Raw genomic sequence first — 17,785 nt, forward strand, 5'->3', positions numbered from 1 at the left:
TGTGTTTTTTATTTCCATGTTCATGTGTAGCCACAGAGAATGTAAACATATGCCAGGCTTATAAACACAGACATTTAACTTCTAGACAATGCATGATCCCATTTGAAGATGTTATTCTTACAGTTTAACACCTGCTTTGCTGGTTTGGGAAAACCCTTCTATAATGTTTGAGGAAACACCACTTCCAATTTGTGCTTTAGGAATATTCTAAGACAATAAGAAAAGTAGGTTCATATGTATGTAAACATCTGAGATTTGACCCTCTACAGCAATAAGGAAGGCCTCTTCTGTTTATTCTTTGAAGACATAAGGTGATGAAGTGTCTCCTGGCTACTTGCTCCCACAGATGATTTACCTAATGCACAAAAGGCAAAGCACTCTTTTCCTATCCCTGCCAATACCCTTTATTTTGCTTCCGTGTATTAGTGTGACTAGTGCTGATGAACAGGATGAAGAGCTCAGTTCAAACCTTCCCTTCTGCTTCCAGGCTGCTGTTTCCATCTCAAAGATGGTGTCCTCAGGGAGGCGGACCTGCCACCTCAGCATCCCCTGACAGTAATCACCTGTAAGTCAGCAAGACCCATTTAGCACTCCCCAGCCGAGGAACCTCCTGAAAATATCGTGGGATGTGCCAGGCACATACTGTCAGCCTCCTAAAATACTGTAGGCAAGTTCAGATCCCTTTTTTCCCCCACTACTCTGTAATTATTTATAATATGCTATACATGACAGACTACAGCTGGTAAAATACACACAGCCAAAACCAAAATGAATAGAAGTCTTGCCGAGTTAGCAATGTAGAAAGCAAGGAAGTGTAAGACAGAAGATAAAATGGTGAAGCAGATTAGTCACCTATCAGACTGTGATTAGTGTACTGGTTTGAGTGAAGAATTTGAACATGATATTTGGTTATCCTTGTGAAAGGTAATCTCAATCAAAACGTTTTGATTTAAAAAAAAAAAAAAAAGAAGGTTTAAATTTAACACTTTGGGGGTCTTTTAAAACACAAGTTTCTTAGGATCTCACTTTTACAAATTATGGCTCAGAAGATTCCAGCAAACAATTCTGACAGGTTTTTCTGAGAGTCAGCCTAATTTTACCAACAGTGGCTTGAAAAAACCAAGAAAATGGAACTGACGTACTGTCCTGTTCTACAAAAGAGCTGCCTTTACATCACCTTGCTATTACAAACCTGAGCATGTTTGTATCTCAAAACATTACCTTTCTATGCAAACCGTGGCTATTATTTATGCAGTATACATTCATGATACTTGTCATTGATTCCTTGCCCACTGACAACTCCAACAGGCACTCATGTGTCATTTTGTGACTGCATTCGCAGATTCTAAATTATTATTACAAATAAATCCTAATCAGGCTCCTAATTTTCATACTGCTGCAAAAAGCCATGGAGCTCTATAGGAAGATAGAAGCAGGGGACTCAAAGGAAAAGAGAGAATCTCAACACCACATCATTTAGTACATGTGACTGCATGTCAAACTAAGGTTTTGACAGTATTTTTCATGTTGGCCATGAAAATGGCTCATGAAGAAGCCATGGACATTATTTCAAGATTTTAATGAATAAGTGTTTTAAGATGAGGTTGGAGAAAGGAGTAAGTAGTTCGGCATAAGGAGGAAGGCCACATGGAGGAAAGAGAGAGAAAACAGTGTTATGGACTCTAGGGTAAGATGCTTAGAAAAGTTGGGAGAGTAGAAGGAGAATATAAAGAACTGCTCCTGTATTATGTAGGTAAATTTAATTATTTCTTCTGTTTGACTGGGAGAATATCTGGCAGATTTTCTGGGTGATTTCTGAAGGCAGATATCAAAACAGTCAAGCCATGGTGGTGAGTGCCAAAGAACAAGACTAGTGTGAGGACCTGCCATGGGCACACATCGGCTTGACTCATGTGGAGGAAAAACTCCAGCACGTCTCACCTCTGCCACAGGGGCCACAGGAACTCAGAGCAGCTCTGCTGGCCTTTATGATCCTAAGGAAATTACAGGTACCCTAAAGGGGAAACCTAAGGCTTCTTCCTATGCTTCCCACACAACTACCCGCACTTGATTCCTGACTCCAGCACTTCATTCCTGACTCCACACCTTGCTCCTCTCCAGCTATACTTGCTCAGAGCATCAGACTTTCTATGACATCCTGCCAAGCCAGTTTATCTGCCTTGGCTTAGAGCAGTTCTGCGGCTGCTGTGTGATATTGTTTTGGTCTTTCATTGATTAGTTGGTTATTTTCTGGTTTGGCTCAAAAAAGAGTGGCAAGTAGTTTTTTAGTTGGTTGTTTGTTTCTTTTTCTTTACACGATGCTGATTTTAATTCATAGCCAAGAGCATTCAAAGTTTTGGACAAAGACTCTATACTCCCACTTTCTGATTATAAAATTAAGTGCATTTCTTTCCTATAGCTTTTGTAGAAAGATTTTCTGGTTGTTTAAGTTCCAAGATGCTTAAGATCCCCAAGAAACCTCTATTGACTTGTGAAGAGGTAAGATTATGTATAATCCCATAAAAAAAGGCGAATGGAGCTCGCAAAAATGCCCCTTTTCCTAAAGCCGCATTCTGGTTTTCTGCTGAGAAGCCTAGAGTATTAAGTCTTGACAGTCCTGACAGTCTCCAAACCTGAACCGATAGTCAGTTCAGAACAGACTAATAATCTCCATAACCCTGCTCTGCCTTCCCACTGCTTTGGGCCAGCTGAGGCAGGCGGGTCTCTGGGCAGCAGCTCTGTTCTGCTGCCTGCTGCTGGCCCAATGGCTGCAGCCTGTGCTTCTCAAAGTCTGTAGGATCAAGATCCCGATCAGTGTCTCTGGAAAGGCAGAATCAGACCTCTCCACTGAGTTGCTATTACCACCCAAGAGAAGGAAAAGCAAAAATTGTTTTTTCAGTTGATCTATACATTTATACTCTTGTGCTGTTTATATGTTTTATGTGGTAATATAAATTTTTTTCAAAATCAATCTTCATTGAAAGATTAGGAGGGAAACTTAAAATGAGCTACCTAGGAGCCTGAAAATTTTGTTTCTTTTTACATCTATAATCAGGTTTAAAATAAGAAGTGTCATAAGTGACATTTTATTTTGAAATTCCCATCCTTTCCAAATTCTTTATATGAACTCATGGAACAAATTTTATTTGGTCCTGAAATGTAATGATCGAGACTCACCTACACATAACCTACAGTCACCTAGACAGAGAAGCAAAACTCTTTCTTGTTGTGAACACACAGTTGTAGACATTCTGATAGGAAGCAAGGTTATATTTGAACTGTAAAACTGCAATTTAATCAGGAAATCAAATTGTCAAGATTAAATAATCCTCTGGTTAAATATCAGCAGCCAAAAATGAAATCCAGAGGGGAAGAAGTGAGAGAAATGCAAACCTTAGTTATTGAAAACTTGTGTTACGGTTTGCTATTTCAACATGTTTAATCAGGTTTCTCACCCTCTACATTTGTATTTTATATGTCTCTCCTGTTCTTGTTGGAGCCTAACTGCAATTTCTTCAGTGCTAAGGCAGAAGAGCTTTCCAGCCTAGGAGATAAGGGACAGGAAGATGTGCCAGTCTGTTGTCAGTATGGGAGCATCCAAGGTCACAGACAGGGTCTTGCTGGAGAGAGGACCTGAAGCTGGAGCCTGAGATGCTTTCAGAGGGCGTTGGAGGTGGACGCAACACCTTGAGAAATGCCGGGAGGATTTACGGCAGTGCTGAGAACCTGAAGGGAACAAAGTGTACAGAGAACTTTTCTAATCACCTGCCTGTGGGGTAGGGTGCACTGTGACTAGAGGACAGTGAAGCCTGCACATCTCTGGGTGCAGTGCAAGACCGAAGCCCCAGCAAAGGTGCCCAGCCGTGCTGGGGGGAAGGCAGGTACACCCCTGGAACAGCCATGGTGGGGCTGACGCTCCTTGCAACACGGCTGGACCAAATACTCCGCGATTAAATGAGGAAAATGGAATACAACCATAACCCTGGAAAACTTTCGCCTATTTCACTGCCGCCGTTGCCTTATCACCCACTATTGCCAATTTCAAGAATTAGGGATAAAAAAAAAAGAACCGTAATAATAAAACAAGACGTCGTCTTTCACAAAGAGGCATAATCTGCTTAGGGTTGTTCTCCCATTCATCGGGGATGTTGAGACGCTCAGCTCACTCCTCCCGCCTCCCGAGGCGCCCCGGCAAGCCGCGGAGCATCGCGAACCGCTCCGGCGGTGGCAGCTGTCGGCCGCGACCCCCCCGGCACGGGCAGACCACCCTTCCTCTTCCTCCTGCTCTCGCCTCTTCACCCCCGGTTTCTCCTCCCGGCCAGCCCGGGGTATCCCTCGCCGCGGCCCCGCCGGGTGCCCGAGGAGCGGCGGGCGCAGCCCGGGGGTGTCTGCGGGCGCTGCCCGCCCGCGGCCCCCGCGCCCGCCCCGCCCCCCGCGCCGCCCGCCAATCGCAGCGGCGGGGGCTGCCGGGCGCGCTCCGCCATTGGCCGGCGCCGCTGTCAGTCGGGGCGGCCCCGCGGAGGGCGCTGCCGGCTCCGTGCGGGCAGCGGGGCCGGGAGGCGGCGGCGCTGCGGTTGCGCCATCTGTCAGGAGCCCCGGTGGGAGGGAGCGCCCGAGCCGCGCTCGCCCGGGCGGAGCGGAGCGGAGGCGGCAGCGGCAGCGGCAGCGACAGCGACAGCAGCAGCGCGGGAGCCCGTGCGAGCTCATCCTTGCCCAGGCTCCGCCGCCGCACGGAGTCGCCGCCTCCGCAGCCGGCCGCGGCTCGGCGCAGTGCGTCCGCCCCGGGGAGAGGCAGCGGCGCCCTCGCTGCGAGCGGGCGGGCGGGCGGGCGGGCGGGGGCAGCCGGCGGAGGAGCGGAGCGAGGAGGATGCGAGTGCGGCGGCGCCGCCCCGGCCCCGCGCTGCGCTGAGCCGAGCCCAGCCGAGCCGAGCTGAGCCGCCTTAGGTAACGGAGGGGCCGAAGCCCGCCCGGGAGGAGCGGGGGCGGGGGGATGGATAGATGGGTGGATGCATGCATGGATGCTGCGGCGGATCTGTTTCCTTTGTGCGCCCGAGCGGTGATGGGTTGCGGGGGTACCGGGGCGGGGAGACGGCCGCGCTGCTGCGGATGTCCCCCACGCAGCACACGAGGACCCCGCGCCCGGTTCCGCCCCGACCGAGGCCCGGGGCGTGGGGAGGGCCGGGGGCAGCGCCGGGGACCGGCTCTGCGGGGCCCTGCGCGCCCGAGGGTCGCCCGTGTCCGTGTCCCCCGCCCCCGCGGCCGCCGGCCGGGGAGAGGGGAGGGGGCGCAGCACAGGGACGTATTTGTTGTCGCCGAACTGCGAAAAAGGGGAGGGGGGAAATAAATAAAAAGACCTTCTCTCTCTCTGAAATAAATCGTATAGGGTTTGCGCGTCTGTGACAAAGGCCTCTTTCAGGGAAGAAAGAAGGGACGGACAAAATGCCCAAGGGTGGTAGGATGTGAAAAGAGGCTTGTTTCTTGTCTCTCCCCTAGAGCCTCTCTGTTCCTCCCCAGATGAGGCCGCTGATCTGGTGCCAGTTCCTTTTCAGACACATTTTAGATTAGGGAGAGATACCAAACGCCACACCATGGGTGCCAGCGTTTTGCTGCGTCTGCAGAGCTACGGTGTACGTGTCGCCCGACCTCCTTAATAACGCTCAGTTTGGTCTCTGCTTTCTCGGGAACTCGCCTGATTGCTACTCCTTGTGGATTCTGCGTGAGCTCTGGGAGAGGGCTGGAGAGGGAAGGGGGTCACTTTGTGGAAACAAGACCATGATACGTTGGTCCGTTCAGTGGCACCCGGGGAGGGCAGGGCAGAATAGGTGCTGGAGGAGAGGGTTTAAGATGAGTGGAAAGCAACCTTCTGCAGTTGCTCATCAATCATTGTGATATGCTCCGATTCTTAACTTGCTAAATAACAAATGAGAACAGATCAGGCTTTTGAAATGCTTGCACAGGACTGGGAACGCCTTTGAGACCTTGTCATTTTCCTCCTTGTATACAACCTCCTAACTCCCACATCCTTCCTTCCACCATCCCTGCAACTGTAACACTTTCCAGGATCTCCTCCCCACACCCCCCCCTTTTTTTTTTTTTTTTTTCCTTGATGTCTTTTTAACTAGCTTCTGGAAGCAGAGAACAATTGCAGGTGAAGATCTGTTTGCTTATACGCTGGTGGAGGAAGTGTTTTCATTAGGGTTGACTCCTCTGGTCTCTCATGAGGAGGAACAGTAAGCTAAAGGGACACTGCCAACTTGAAATCCAGAGAATGTGTATGATGAATGGAGAGCTGTGTCCAATATTACACCCACCGTCGAGCTCCCTGCTGGAGATCTGTGGTTTTTATAAGCCTGTCTTCTGACTGTGTGGGTTTGTCATGCAGTGAAGGAGTAAAAACACGCTTCAAATAAAGTTCTGTTAAGTGAACAAAGGAGTGCAGAAGAAAAATACCAGAGTGGGAAGGAGGAAAGGCAGCATCTCCAACTCCTCAGTTACATCCATTGTAGCCACTGCTTGACCCAGTGGGAAACTGAAGGGGCGATAGTTGTTTTTTACAGTCGCACATTTACTTCGTATCAGTAAAGTGGAAAGGTTGTTACCTTTGCCCCAGTAGTACAGGAGTTTTCAGTACCTTGGTGTATATGCTCTGAAAACTGGTAGCGCTTGATGGATGTCAGTAGGTCAGAGTATTTTCATAATGTAAGAACAATTTTGAGAAGAATATATCTCTTGGGAAAAAGACTATGAGTTCCTTCTTGAGCCCTTTTTACCCCACAGAGTTGTGATTTTGATGACAAAGAGAGAGAAAGATTGTCTAATTAATGCTTCAGAAATTAGTATTTTGTTGATAGTAGGCTGCAGATTTGTCATAATTTGTTGAAATGTTTGGATGTTTCTTAGAGGATGCCTATAACCATCCTTCCTCTCCACTTCTAACAAATTGCTGCCTCATCTGTGTGGCTTGTCTTTGGCAAAAGTAACAATTTCCAATATGAAGTTGTCTAATGGTAGGCCACTGGCTGTGGGGTTTTGTGGTTTGTGCTTCAGGCATGTTGTTTCAGAAATTCTGTGTTGCCTGCTGGTGAAAGATATAGTGGCATGAAATACCAGTTAAGTATAAAACCCTGAACAGGATTCTCTGGAAATTATTTTGATGTTGAGTAAATACATGTCTTCAGTGACAGACAAACAACTTTGGCATAGGGGCATGGCAGTCAGTGTAGGCCAGAAGTGAAGAAGGTGGTACAGAGAAGTTGCTTACTAATCATTTTAGTAATTGTCTTTAAAACTTAGGATCCATTCATAAATTTCTATTTCATCTGAGTAAGAAAAAGCGTTGCTGAGGAACTAGTTATTTTTGACATATTACACTAGATTCCACAATACCTTTGCGGGAAATGCCTAAATGGTGTTATCTAAAATGCACGAGTGGAGTCTGATATGGAGAGGGTCTCTGTGGCCACTGGCCCTGTGGCATATCTGAGTTAAGCTGAATATACTAATCTGTACATGGTATGGGCTGCACTGGATTTACAGTGTAATAAAATTGTGGCTAAAATGAGTGAAAACTGTCCAGCACCTTTGCGATAATTTAACACTTTAATATGGTACATCTACAATATCATGTATTTCGTGGTGTTAAAGAATGCTTAGAGTTGTTGGCCACCTTATGCCTGATTACTTTTACTTAACCAGTGTCTTCACTTTGCTGTCTTGCTGCCTTATAGTGCTTTCACTTCAGGCACAGAAAGAGTTGAAGGCATGTGCTTTCCCTCCATCCTTCTCTCTGGGATGCACATTAATATTTGATTCAAACTTGTTCTGTAAAGTTCTGCTTAATTCAGTTTGGGCACTACTTTGAATATATAATAATGGTGTTTGTTTGTGCCCTGGACAGTGCTTTGTAATTTTCTTTATGGGTAGGTCTACTGCTGAGAGTGTATTGTCAAAGTGACCTTCCTTTCAGAGGGAGAAAACCAATAACTCCTGTCCCTTTCCCACCCCTGCAGCTCCCACAGAAGTGTCTTCACAAATAATTTTGACCCATTACTCCAAAAACTTGAACCTGCAAATCTAGTTTCACACAAGCAATCTCATTGAAATCCATCAATTAAGGATTCCTTTGGTGACAAAAGGCCTACAGATCTGTATTGTGCATATCAGCCATTTACTCAAGTCAAAACCCACAAAAGGGTTTGCGTGCTTCAATATGGAGCTCCCCAAGACTTTGCTACCAGGGCACTTGTGACGCCTGTGGATCTCACTCCCCTGAGCAAGGGATGTTGCTGCTTGCTGTGCCATGTTGGATGCACTGTAAACCTCAGAGCTGCGTTCCCAGTGGTCAGAGTGGCAGTGGAAATGCTGCCAGGGCCACCCAAGTCAAAGTGCCTCAGAAGGAGGTGAAACTCCAGGGCTACATCTGCCTGCCTACTGGGTGTCTCACTTGGTATCACAGCGATTAGGGTTAGCTACTAGAGTTTTAAAACCCTAATTTATAAAACAAAAAGAAAATGCACACATAGGCCAAAAAACAAACAAACAAAACCAAAAAAACCAAACAAACAAAACCCCAAAACAAACAAACAAACAAACAAACAAAAAAAAAAAAAAAAGAGGAAAACCTTGTGTTTGAATAGATGATGAACATGCAGATGTAGAATAATTGGGATTTCTAGCATTTGCATCCTGTCATGGGTTTTGCTCTTAATTCCTGACTTCCAGACTGAGAAATGACAGGTACAGATGATACATGAAAGGTTGAAGTTGTTTTGGTACATCCAGGAAGCATATGACACTCCTTAAGGAGTGAGCGCGTGGGCCCCGTTAGCACTGTGCTATAGGGCAGTCTCACTTATTAACTCAAGCACTGGTTTGGTTTCAGGTAGGTAATCTGCCTCTTGGTTTGAGAGCGGTCAAGTTAAACCTGTCTGTGGGAGGTGTCCTTGAGCCCTGAAACTAGTAACAGGCCTGACCTTGGAGGAGTTTGCAGCCAAGGAAAAATACACTGTTGCTGTCCTTACCCCTGGCTGCAGGAAAACAATGACATTTTATAAAGCTTTTTCAGAACTTTCCTTCACTTGGAATGGGAACAAAACTAAACAATATCAGCACTTTTACTGGAGTAGATGAAAAATTAAATTACTTAAAGTCAATCAAAACATGTCACTTCATCTTGCTTCTGACTGTTTTAGGTGGTAACTTGCTATGAAAGCAAGGATTTAACTCAAAATACTGTCACCTGTGTGGAGTAAAATAGAACCTTTGACATCTTGACTTTTTACTGAAGTATAAAATCAGCAACACTTTTGTGGAGCTTCTAGGTCTGGATAGAACTAAATCACCTTGCAGAAAATGACTATCAGATTCTTCCTGACCAGCTCTATTCTTTTTATACCATGAATTTGAATTAATGTTTTTCATCTGAAAAAGCTATCAAAAAAATAGCCTGGCAGTATCAACTGCTATGAATTAGATAGTCTGAATTAAATTGCTTTTTTTCAAGTGGGGAGAGGACATCAAACTCATTTTAAACTTCCCTACCCTTCCCAAAATGCAACTCTTTTTTTTGTATCAAAGACATCCCAATTTGGATGGATCTACTGATGTTGTTTGCGACAAGGTGCCATGGGGAGAGGTTACCCCATGTTTTCCAGCTCAGCTTCACCTGATTCAGGGAAGTCTTGCACCTCTGAAAGTTGCTTGTTCCATGCTATAATTTTCTAGAGTATCTGTGAGCAATAAGTTCTTGATTAAGGTAGAAACCTAAATTCTTAGAGCAAGTCAGTTGATATTCATCACACTGAGATATGGTTTAATATGATCCACTATACAGGGCAGATGGATGAGAGAATGTTTTGATGGGAACAGAGGAGGTCACCCCTCTGCGCTTATTTATTTTGCTTTTTTTCCGTGGGGTTTTTAGGAGGCAGCAATGATTGGATGCCTTTTCTAGCCTAGGGAAATTCTTTGTTCCATCCTGCTTTAGTTGCCCTGTGGCTACGACCAGAAAGCAGGGATGCTGAGAAGCGGCTGTGAGTGATGTGCTCAGTGCTTTAAAGTACAAAGCAGCCCAGTCAGAGCTCCTCAGAGGAGCCAGAGATACTTTTAATAGTATCGAATGCTGTGCTGTTAAAGCAGTTACTGGGCTGTCCGCAAAACAAAGGCACTATCGCCAAGCAGCCCTGAACAAAGACTTTACCTCACATGGTGCACTTTGCTTCACAGCTCTTGGGGTGGCCTGTGGAGGAGCTTCTGCACATCCTCGATGCTGCCTTGCGACGGCTCTGGGAGCTCTAAAAGGCAGATAAACATCTGAAGGTTTGGCTGCATAAGGGTGATTTTAACATGAAATTGAGTCCTTACATTTCAGACAAAATGTACTGTCATTAGTGGAGTTTCCAGAAATGCTTGAAAAATGTTGCTTTTTCCACCGAAGTGATGTTGCTTGCAGTGGTGAATTTGGAAAGTGTTTTGAAGCTGAAAGTGACAGTAATGACAGCAGCACAACATATGAAGAAACAGAGAAGTACCTGGGACAGAGGAACATTGAACAAACCAAGGAAAGAGCTGGCTGAAGCAGGCAGAGAAAGCTGCCCTTGAGTGTGTGTGTTTGTGTGAGGACATTTGCTTTAACAGAAAAAAGGTGTTTGGCACCACTTAAACATGAAAATAACTCTTGAATTAGTGATTTGTTGATTTTGGGAGGAACAAGGAGGAAACCTCAAATGATTGGCTTGGCTTGGATGAAATATCTTCTCTGAAATTGTCCTCTTCCTCTTGGCTCCAGTTTTCCCATGTTAACAGATTTGACCAAAATAGTTCTCAAGCCTTATTGGTATAGTCCAAAATGAAAGTATTATTGCCCGATAGTCATGTCAGGTCTCAATTTGCTATATGAAGCTATACAGAGAAAGTTAAACAGGCTATGAAAATGAAGATTAGTATTAAATACCCATTCAAAGTTTGCTTTTGTTTAAGAAAAATTTTTCTGTTCTATGAGAGTTCTCTAATGACCTATCTAGGAGGTTCCTAGCATCCTTTCTCTTTACAATTTTTATTATTCTACCTGTTGGGTGGGTTGTTGGTTTTTTTTTTTTTTTTCAAACAAATAAACTTTAACATTTATTTGAAGGTTCTTTATTGTATTAATAAAGATCTTTCGACCTCCCTTGTTTTTGAACAACCTGTGTGTGAAAGAGCACTTTGCATAACATTGATCTTTGACTTGCAGCTGCACCACTGACAAAAAAGAAAGCTCTGAAGGTTTTCCTGACATGGCTTTGGAATATCATGTATTTCCTATCTTGGTTCCTAATAACAATGTACAGACAATTGTGGAATTTTTTTTTTTTCTAACAAACATGTTGGTTTTTTCCCTTTTGTGCCTGACCTTTAGACCACAGAATTGCTCTGGGCTTATAGTTGAAGTTGATGCTCTTGCCCAAAATAATTGGGAAGACTTGTTACTGGTCAGGTCAGAAGTTCTCCAAGCCAGAAGCCACCACAGTGTGCTTTGTCACAGCAGCGTGCTAGAAGATGAAAGTGCTGGGCTTGTAGCTGGAGCTGAGATTAGCAGGGGCATTGGTGAATGACCAGTTCTGGGCTGACAGTGAAACTCACAATATGAGTGTCCACAGACTTTTTCCCTGTCTTTCTAGCCTGTACAATCTTCACAGCTACAGTAATGAGGGCTGTAGCTCTCTCTGTATCAACCAGCATCCCAGGACTCTGATGGCTGCATTAACTGTCCAAAAAAAAAAAAAAACCAGCAGAAGCTTGTCTGTTACTTTCTAATTTCTGTTACTTCTCTACAGAAGTACTTTTGCTTCTTCTGGCACAACTTAATTCCATGCCTGATCATTTCTTGGGACATAGCATAAGACCAGCAGATACCCCTGGTATTGTTTGGAAGATGGCAATGATTATGTCCTGCAGCCAGCTGCTTTCACCCTGGGGATGGGGGAGGAGAGCAGATGTAAAAAAAAACCTTTAAAAGAAAGGATATTTGTTTGTTCCTGGGACTGTGTTTTTATTTGTGGGCAGCCCCTCACTAGGAAGCTATCATATTTTTTTCCAGGAAAAACAAAGCATCTCCAAGACTCAAAATGAAAACCTCTATTGTCTGACTAAGCAACTAGACTGTTTCTTGTCTTAAACTATATGTAAAAGCTCAGTGTCTATTCTTAGTGGTGAAGGTCATGGTGGAAGGGTTTTATTATGGTGAAGTTAATGACTTCTTGCATGTTTCTAGACCTCTCTGTGAACAGGTCCTCTTGACACGCTGTCTCTGTAAGCTAATAAAGTTTGAAAATGGAAGATCTGAATAATAAGATTACAGAGGGGGAACCTATATCCAATAAGATTTTTGTCTAAATACCAACAAAAATGCCAGTTCTGTTGCCTGTCTGCCTCCCTGGGAAGTAACTGGAAACTCCTAAATTTCCTTCTGGGATTTGTATTTTTTCTATTGTGATATAGCCAATAGATTATGAAATTTCTGGATGTTATCACTCTGGGCAACATTTGGATTGGTGATTTCAGCAAGAAACAGTCTCAGTCCCATTTCCAAAGTATTTAGTAATGTCATGATGGTTTCACTCTTCAAGAGGGAATAAAACTATTTAAAGCTAATCCTTTGAATAGCACAGTATTTGGGGTCATTCATAATTTTAATTTACAGTCTTTAGCTGAATATGCAGGCCTTTTGTTCCAAATATTAGGTCTCCAGGTATCTTTGAATAGTCAGTGATTTTTATATTCATAAAACCTCAGGACAGGTGAGGAGGAATAGCAATTGGATTTTTATTTTATTTTTTACTCTCTTTTCTATTTTCCTCAGAAAGGTTGAGGCAAACCACCTTTAAAGGGGAAACAAAAAAAGGTGTTTAATGCAACACATTTTGTTAGCTGCAATCACCATTGGAAAAACTTTTATAAGCCCATCAGCTTAACTGTGATAAGGTCAGTGTACAGGAGCTGGCAACCTGAAGAGCCAGATTTAACTCTCAGGATAGCAGACTGTGTGCTCTCAAAAACCCCACACGTAGCATTGACTTCTGTTTCTTTGGACCACTTCACTAGGAGCTTCACTTTCGTAGGGAAAGTAACGAGTCCAAAAATTTGGCTGAGAAGAGAGCCACTAAATGTTGTGACCTTGTGGAAGAAACATCCCTTGCATCTGAAGGTCGAAAGTGACCTTTTGTGCATTGGGGGAGGTACAAGACAAGCACTGACTGTCTTTCTTGCTTAGAGCAGCATTACTGACATGCTTAAAAACTGCAGAACTTCTTGTCCTAATGTTCAAGTGGGGCTGCCAAAAAGGAACAAATAAGGCTGCAGATAAAATATGCAGGGAAGACTGTGTCCCTCTTCCTCCTCCTCAGTCATCACAGGCAGGATGGGGACAGCATCGGTTTGCACAGCCTGATGACTCGACATTCAGGACAATTTGCTGCTAGGCCTGTAAAAGATTAAAAAGTTTCTTTCATTTATAGACTTTTCTGAAATCACGAGCTTTCTCTGGCCATCAGTGTGATCCAGTGACTTCTTTAAGGGTAAGGTGATGTTGTCTCTGCTCTTGCTACATTTTCAGCAAGTCTTAATTCAAACTTGTGGGGTTACGTTCTTTGGGTTTTTGGTTTTTTTTGTTTTGTTCTGTTTCCTCCCCACGCAATAGGGTTAGGTCTGCTTTGCAAAGCTGACTGTATGGATATAGGTGTTAAATGAGTCAGCCAAATCTTCCTTGTGTGGTCAGCTCCTCCATGATTTGCCACGTAAGTTTGAGTCTTGCAAAAGATAGCTGTCATCCTTTTAGAGCTAGTGTGGCACAGCAGGACCGTGCTGAGAATAATCTAGGCCTGAAAGCAATGACAGCGTTGCTTTGGTTTTACTTCCTTGGCTAGAGCAAGTCTGGGACTCAGGATACATCTGCATGGCACTATGCCAAGGTGGGCAGAGGAGCTCATGTGGGAGAGCCAGGACAGCGCAGCATCCCAGGAGGAGCATTGTGCTGATGTGCCTGCACTGCTTCCAGGACCACCATGATGTGTCCGTGATTTCTGTGAGGCAATGTGTGGTGCTTTAGAGGCTGTACTTTTTGACACAAAGGAGAAGAGGCGTGAGAGCAATGAGCAGAAAAAGTGGATTAACCACATGAATGTTTATTTTCATAGCACAAAAGGCTACTTAAATGAGCTTTTTAAAAAGTTGTTACTAAACTTTAAAGAAATCCTTTTTTATTATTATTATTTTCTTTTTTTTACTTTATCTGTGGTTATGTTCCTTAGGAGCTTCATCTCTAAGAGCTACCCACAAGCTTTAAAGTGACACAGTGCTACAATAGTATGCAATCTTTATTTTCCATCTTCCTTCTTTAAAGCAGGATGCATTCAAATTACATCACCATGACAACTGTAGAGTATTTCTTGATAAGAGAGATTTTACCAAAGTAAACTGGTTCAGAGGACTTGCTGTCTCAAGTTTAATTTTGAAGTTGTAGTGCATATCTGTAGATTTCTTAATGTCGCTGGACCATTGTTGACAGTCTCTTCCAAAAGTGAAATATCTTATAAAAATGCAGGTGTGAGCAACTCTGCAAGGGAAGTAAAATGTTTGTTTGCTGATAATGTAGTCACCCCAAACTGTGATAAGAATTTGTTCCATAATCAGCAATATGTTGCTACTGTGAGTTACAATTTCTGAGAAAATATCTTGAACATGGCTGTCAAACCACGTCAAGTAGATTTACTTTATGATTGTTGGTATGGGACCTTGCTAAACCTTTGTAAATTGTGACAATTATCTAGCTTTGAACTCCTTCACATCATGCTTTAGAGAAGGGGGTTGGGAGAGGGGAAACTGTTGTTTGAAGGAAGGATGACCTACTTTTTTTTTTTTTCCCAATCATATTGTAAAAATTTATTTTCTGTAAATGATCTCTAGAGCTAAAAGATTTCTTTCTAAAAGTATTTTTTAGTAGTTCTTCCATTAAACTACTTTTAAATAGTCCTTCAAAATTCTCTGAGGTGAGCTCTAGGTTTGAAGGAAATAATCTCCCTGAATATAGGATAACTTCAAAGTCTGGGCCTCATCCAGACAGGTTTTGTGTATCTCCCAGGGCAGACTGAACAAATGCAGCTCCCAGTCTCCCCTTCATACATCAGGTGCTCCAGTATCTTGGTGTCCTTTCACTGGACTCCCTCCAGTATGTCAATCTTTATTTTCCCAGGACTCCCCAAACTAGTACTCCAGATGTGGTCTCACAAATGCTGCATAGAGAGAAATAATTACTTCCCTCCACCTGTCAGCTAATTAAATTGCTTATTTGGTGCCAGAGCTTCAGTTGCTGTCAATTGTCTTCATTTCCCTCAAGCTGGAGATGGTGGAAACTCTCCCTTACAGGGAGAGCTGGATCAGAGATGGCTCTTTGCTTCCATTACATGAAGCCAGATGACCAATCCTGTGTTTACATACAGAAAACTGCAAAGGTTTTCTATTTCACTCTAGCGAATTTTTGCACCAGACTTTCACGCTTCGTACAGCAATATAACCTGAAGCAGTAAGATTGTATCACATGTTTTGGTAAAACAGTGAAGAAAATGCATAGTAAACAGCATATGCAAAAAGGTGCATTGTGTGTGTTCTTTTTGTTTTCCTGGCAGTACTTTAGCTATTTGCTTAGTTACCCACTTTAAAGTTAATGTTTGGTAGCAAATATGAAGATTGAAATAACAGGCATGCCACCCAGATGAGCCTCACAGGAGCTGTGGGACAAAAACTTGTGCTTAAAAATTTATAGCCAGAAGATGTTTCTTCTCCACTAGATTTCTGAGACTCTGTCATTGCGACTTGGGATATTACAGGTGACTGAAGTACAAAGTACATGTGACTAACTGTAGTCTGTGCTTTTTAAAGGTTTAATCATCCTATGCTGTTTGAGTATTTTTTTCACACACAAAATTGAAAATTTCACAATTGGTGGTTTAAGTACCTAAATTAATATTTGCTTGAAAAAACACAAAACAACTGGAATACAAGATAAACCCCCAACCATCGCCAAACCTGTGCACATGGGACTTACTCTGCAGTTGTTGCTGCTTCTTGGAGTGTATGGCTCACAGCACTTAGCTCAGGCATCCTCACACCCCAGTGTGGGAGAGCAGTTTAATGTGTAAATCTTCTACATGCATATGCCTGCTTTAATGTGTAAAATATTAGTATTTAGCTTAGGAAATTCTGGCTCACAAAAAGCTCTGGCAAGGGAAGTGTCTGGGGTGTTGATTGGATACTGTCGGCTGCTTGGCTGACTGGTGGTCGGGTAGGTGGCTGAGCTGCGTGGTTTCAGTACCTGGAGGACCTCTTATGTATTTGTTCTGTCAAAGAAAAAGGAAACCTTAACAGCCCCATGGTGTAAAAGGAAGCATTGGTAGAGAGGTTTGAGCTGGGAAGGTGGACAAGGGAGTGGAAATCTCAGGTTGCTTTTTTTTGTTTTTTTTTTTTTTTTTTTTTTTTTTTTAACTTCAATATTTATCCCCACCAGGGAACTTGTTCAAAGTCTCTCTTCCTACTCTGGCTGTTGTCACCAATGTTTTCCTCCTGTGATTTTCATTTGGGTATTTGTTCTCACTCTGTGGCACTGGCTGTGGCTGCCAGAGGCTCTTTTAGTGGTCCCTCTTTCATCTGTTTTGTTTCCATAACCCTGCTTACAGCAATCCTGGCTTCATACTTGCTTACCTCAGTCTTCTCCATTGCTCACCTTCCTTACCTTGCCTACAAATCCTTCATGTCCCAGCACAAATGAGCTGTTTATCCTTGAGCTAATGGGTGCTCACAATGCTCTGATCATAATGCTGCAGAACTGCTTATATTCATGGCAATTAAAAATTAAAAAGATGATTTTTTTTTTCCCTACCCCAGAATATTAGTTGTATTTTTTCACTCAGTGCAGTTATCACTGTAGGTTGACTCGATTGCAACTCAGAGGTAAACAAGAAGCCCCTCCTGGTGTGGAAGCAACCTCTGGGTTACCCAGTTTGTTCAAGTTACCCAGGCATTGTTGCGTGGCAGAAAGACAGTATGCAACAGAGACATCAAAGTGGAGGCATACTACTAATCTGATCCCTGGATTATATGGAGAAATGGGGAGTTTTGCCAGTTGACAGTAATTAATTCACAGTCCCCCCACCTCGGCCCCCTGAGGACACAGACCTTCCACAGCTACTCTTGGCAGTGCTGGTGAACAGCTCTCACTGTGGCTGCTCAGGTGAGGTTGACCACCTCAAACAGGTGAATGCTTTTATTTTAATCAGGAAGTAGGGTTGCTTGGGGCAGTATATAAGCTCTCATGGGGAGAGGGTGAGAGTTGAAAACCTTTAGAATTCTTGTTCCAGTTTTGATTTAAGTTGTGTGAAAAGCTCACAAGCTTTCTAGTGTTTGGTTGCAGCTTAAGTAAAATAGTTTCAGTGGGAAGATGAGGGGGGATGTGTATCAGCTCATCCTTAGTATTTGTTTAAATGAGTTATGCAAGAGAAAACTTAGGTTATTGTTAGCAAGCGAGTGAAATCACAAAAGAGTGTGACGTGTATTATTTTGGTGGAAACTTTGGTAGATGAGGCAACAGCAGCACTGAGTGTAGGAGATCAGTACCTACTCCAGACAATGCCAGTACATTTAGTCTTCTGCATCTTGGCCCTGACCACTCATTTGAGTAAAATTTGGATGGTGGCAAGACTGAAATCAAGTATTACCAACCTCCAGTGTTTAAAGATTGCAATGGTTTTGGATGAGA

The 17,785-nt window shown here is 43.6% G+C and overlaps 1 protein-coding gene across 4 annotated transcripts in view; it reads left to right on the forward strand.

The window, feature by feature from the left end:
- The first annotated feature begins 4,831 nt into the window (after nt 1-4,831).
- FYN (FYN proto-oncogene, Src family tyrosine kinase) overlaps nt 4,832-17,785 on the forward strand; it is a 142,899-nt gene continuing 129,945 nt past the window's right edge. For all 4 annotated transcript variants that reach the window (XM_050315874.1, XM_050315871.1, XM_050315873.1 and 1 more), the window contains exon 1: nt 4,832-4,944. The gene's annotated coding sequence lies outside the window, so the exon portion shown is untranslated. The remainder of the gene's footprint in view (nt 4,945-17,785) is intronic.

This window comes from Myiozetetes cayanensis, unplaced genomic scaffold, assembly GCF_022539395.1.
Source record: "Myiozetetes cayanensis isolate MyiCay16 unplaced genomic scaffold, myiCay2020 scf2-11, whole genome shotgun sequence".
Taxonomy (NCBI): domain Eukaryota; kingdom Metazoa; phylum Chordata; class Aves; order Passeriformes; family Tyrannidae; genus Myiozetetes; species Myiozetetes cayanensis.